This window comes from Sinocyclocheilus rhinocerous, unplaced genomic scaffold (assembly GCF_001515625.1).
Source record: "Sinocyclocheilus rhinocerous isolate Xijiao unplaced genomic scaffold, SAMN03320098_v1.1 scaffold3296, whole genome shotgun sequence".
Lineage (NCBI taxonomy): Eukaryota > Metazoa > Chordata > Actinopteri > Cypriniformes > Cyprinidae > Sinocyclocheilus > Sinocyclocheilus rhinocerous.
In genome coordinates this window covers 112,380-117,340 of record NW_015624426.1, presented here as the reverse complement: position 1 = coordinate 117,340, position 4,961 = coordinate 112,380, and positions in this window count along the sequence as shown.

The following is a 4,961-nucleotide window of genomic DNA, read 5'->3' as shown; positions in this document are numbered from 1 at the left end:
CTTCAAATAACAACAGACCTGAATTCAGAAAAGTCAACATTTAAAACAAAACACAACAGAAATGTTCTAATAAGTTTTTGAAAGCTGAAAGTGACAGAAGAGCTGGAGAGCTGAGTGCTGTTGGTCTGTATTGTAGTGGTTTAGTGAAGCTTTGTAGTAAGTGTGAATAAACTACACCTCCCACACCTCCCACACAGTATGTCTTCTCACTTGATTTTCACATACAATAGACCTTAGTAATTACAATATTGGCAATATTGGCTCATGATCCCAGTTCAGCATTTTAAGAGGTAGCTTGTAAAGGTTTCTGAACATTTCATATTAAATCATTAACGTTACTGACATTCAGTTTAGAGCTGATATAGCAGTGCTTCAACAAAGAGCTGCATATGTAGCTTCACAGCCAGAAGGTCCTCGTTTTGGGTCTCGGCTGAGGAGGCTTTTCTGTGTGGTGCATGTTCTCATGGATGTTCTACTTACAGAAAAAAGAAAACAGAAGGCAAACTCTTTCTGAAGATGTGGTTTACACAGTCACATTTTATATTATTTAAAGAATATGAAGCTCTAAGCCAGTTCTGGTCACGAACACCCTTAGCACTGCACATTTGTTTAAGTAGGTCTTCGGCACGTGTTTTTGCAACAAATTCTTTGCGAACATCTGATGTTATTTTATTTTAAAGAAGTAACGGGCAAGTGATTCAGGTCATATGATTGTATTCACACCAGGCATATAGGGTGTCAAAGGCAGTTGTAAACAGGATGTTAACAGAGGCCAGAGACAGGACAAGACAGATGCAAAGAGGAGAAGAGACGCCTCAGGCATTTACTTTTCATCTGGCCTCTGTATAATGCATATTAAAGCAGTGTTTATAAGTGCAGCGCTGCTTTGTATTGCTGCCACCTACAGTCAGAGAGTGAATTAGAATTTTTAGTAGGCCTATAATTTAACAAAGCTAGTCAGACCATTCTGTTTGCTTTAAATGTTGTAATTGTACAGTCCAACTTAAATAAAAAATAACTCAATAAACAGTCATAGCTTTGACTATTACCATGCATGCGCATGCTTTGATCTGCATGTAAACAATGTGTGTGTGGTGCTGCTGACACAGAACACGCATGCACTGCTCCTTGTTTACATTGAGAGGAAAGCACACACATGCTTCTTTGTACTCTCCAAAATGGTGCTAGGGTGACACAGAGAATAATTGTTGAAAAAAGTTGTTATTTTAGATTTTTTTGCACACAAAATGTATTCTCATAGCTTCATAAAATTAGGGTTGAACCACTGATGTCACATGGACTATTTTGTCGATGTTCTTGGTACCTTTCTGTGCCTCGACTAAACTCCTGAGTCTGTGGTTCTGGTGTTTGTGATGCTCAGAGATCCAGTCTCATTGTCCAGCTTCAGTCTGCCTCTGAATCTCTCACCGGCTTTATCATCATAATCCCTGCTCTTATTGTATTTTCTGTTGATTTGAGCGATGAGAATGTTTTTGTGTCCAAATTTCCACATTATCTGATCATCTTTCTGTATATCAGTACCATCAGTGTTCAGAGTGACAGAATCTCCCTCCATCACTGACACTGACTTCACTTCATTAACACCAAACACACCTGGAGAACAAATATTTACTCTTTGAAACTATTTGAAAATATCTCACTGCAATACAATTACTGACTCTGCACTTAATGTATAATTTCAATGTATAATTCAATAATGTGCAATAAATAAACCCTTTGATGTGAGTGGAAGAGAAAAGTGTTAAAATGGACATCACGAACACAAAGATGTTTTAGTGTATTAGTCTGATAAAACATGAAAATAAATGTTGGAAATAATAAATATCAGAATTATGTTGCTAAAACTGCTTACCAGCCAGACTCCATGAGCACAGACAGATAAAAATAAAAGTCTCAACATTTTCCATTTTCCTCAAATAACAACAGACCTGAATTCAGAAAAGTCAACATTTAAAACAAAGCACAACAGAAATGGTCTAAAAAGTTTTTGAAAGCTGAAAGTGACAGAAGAGCTGGAGAGCTGAGTGCTGTTGGTCTGTATTGTAGTGGTTTAGTGAAGCTTTGTAGGAAGTGTGAATAAACTGCTCCAGTTACACCTCCCACACAGTATGTCTTCTCACTTGATTTTCACATACAATAGACCTTAGTAATTACGATTAAAACAATATTGGCTCATGATCCCAGTTCAGCATTTTAAGAGGTAGCTTGTAAAGGTTTCTGAACATTTCATATTAAATCATTAACGTTACTGACATTCAGTTTAGAGCTGATATAGCAGTGCTTCAACAAAGAGCTGCATATGTAGCTTCACAGCGAGAAGGTCCTTGTTTTGGGTCTTGGCTGAGGAGGTTTTTCTGTGTGGTGCATGTTCTCATGGATGTTCTACTTACAGAAAAAAGAAAACAGAAGGCAAACTCTTTCTGAAGATGTGGTTTACACAGTCACATTTTATATTATTTAAAGAATATGAAGCTCTAAGCCAGTTCTGGTCCCGAACATCCTCAGCACTGCTCATTTGTTTAAGTAGGTCTTCGGCACGTGTTTTTGCAACAAATTCTTTGCGAACATCTGATGTTATTTTATTTTAAAGAAGTAACGGGCAAGTGATTCAGGTCATATGATTGTATTCACACCAGGCATATAGGGTGTCAAAGGCAGTTGTAAACAGGATGTTAACAGAGGCCAGAGACAGGACAAGACAGACGCAGAGGAGAAGAGACACCTCAGGCATTTACTTTTCATCTGGCCTCTGTATAATGCATATTAAAGCAGTGTTTATAAGTGCAGCGCTGCTTTGTATTGCTGCCACCTACAGTCAGAGAGTGAATTAGAATTTTTAGTAGGCCTATAATTTAACAAAGCTAGTCAGACCATTCTGTTTGCTTTAAATGTTGTAATTGTACTGTCCAACTTAAATAAAAAATAACTCAATAAACAGTCATAGCTTTGACTATTACCATGCATGCGCATGCTTTGATCTGCATGTAAACAATGTGTGTGTGGTGCTGCTGACACAGAACACGCATGCACTGCTCCTTGTTTACATTGAGAGGAAAGCACACACATGCTTCTTTGTACTCTCCAAAATGGTGCTAGGGTGACACAGAGAATAATTGTTGAAAAAAGTTGTTATTTTAGATTTTTTTGCACACAAAATGTATTCTCATAGCTTCATAAAATTAGGGTTGAACCACTGATGTCACATGGACTATTTTGTCGATGTTCTTGGTACCTTTCTGTGCCTCGACTGTGGTAGGACCCTTGCTGTCTATGCAGGGTCAAAAAGCTCTCAGATTTCATCAAACATATCTTTATTTGTGTTTGAAGATGAACGAAGGTCTTACGGGTTTGGAAAGACATGAGGGTGAGTAATTAATGACAGATTTTCATTTTTGGATTAACTATCCCTTTAATATGATTTATTTTTTATTTCAATTTATTTCATATTTCATTTGACTCAAAAAAGCAATAAGAAATGTCCACTAACTTACAACTAAATATTCTAAAAAATATAAGCACACAAATCAATTGAAGTGAACTGAATCTTAACCAAGGCTTACAACAAATGTTTAAATAATAGATCACTGATAAGTTCCTGTGAAGTCCTGTCCTGTTGTGTCAAGCTCTGATCTTTCTTGTTCTCGGCCCAGTTGTATCTGTGCCTGCCGCGCATCTGTCTCTGTTACTGGATTGTCTGCCTGGTGTTGACTTGTGCCTTCATACTGATTCTGCGTTTGCCTCTGCCCTCTGGGACTGTTTTCTCCATACCGACCATCTCGCCTGGCCTTTGACTACGCTCACCCGTCGCCCGTATTCTTCAGTCCAGAATCGGCCGGTGACCGCTGTTTCAGATGCTTTTCTTTTGTTTAATAAACGTTCTCAACTGACTTTGCTTTTTATTTGTAATGTAATATACTTAAACTAAATTATGAAGGTAATTTAATGCCTAAAAGATTTGCATACGCAGAGTAAGAGTTGTGGAAGTGTACATAAGACTGTAAGCGTAAATTAAATTTGCATGCACAAGAGAAGCTTTGTAAAGGTGTAAATCGCGTTTCAAGCGGAAGAAAAAATTATTTGCAGCATTTTACTGTTACTCGTAAGTGTCATTCATGTATTGTGAAACTGCAGCTTCATGCTAAGGCAAAAAAATATATATATGATCTGCATTCTTCTGACTTCCATTTTTCTGCGCTTACACTTTTGGCACGTTGTTTTCGCTAAAATACGGACAACAGCACTGCAAGCCTGTGAACAGTGATTTGCAAGCGTAAACAACTGTTTAAAGAACTGCAAAACGGATTGACTGCATAGAACCAATCTGTATGTGTAAAAAAACTAACTGTTGCAAATGTCTAAATGACTTGTGTGTGTGGGGTAAAAAGTTCCAAGTGAAGACAACAGTTTAAAGAACTGCAAAACGGATTGACTGCATAGAACCAATCTGTATGTGTAAAAAAACTAACTGTTGTGTCTGTCTAAATGACTTGTGTGTGTGGGGTAAAAAGTTCCTGAAATAAACCGATATGTACAGCTCCGTCTTTCTTTTCTCTGCGCTTACAATTTTGGCACGATTCTCTCACTAACTGAGTTTTGCAAGCGTGAGGGGGAGGGCGGGTCCACCACCTTCTTGTAGCCAATCACATGAGCCTCTCGCTGACTCTCCATTTACTCGTGTAGCAAGGTTATAGTTGCATTTTTAAATTCGTTTTATTTTAATATCGTTTTCAAATTGACAATACAATTTAGTTTCGTTTTTAACCCCTTAACTGTCACCCCCCCCATTTTTTAAAATAGGCATGAAAGTGCACTATCCCAACTTAAATTGTTGTAATTTATGAACACTTTGGAATACAGACCTAAGGTTGGTCTCTTTTTAAAGAAGAAAATCAAATTTTTTTTAAAAACATTAAAGTATCAAAAAGTTATAAAAGTTTAAA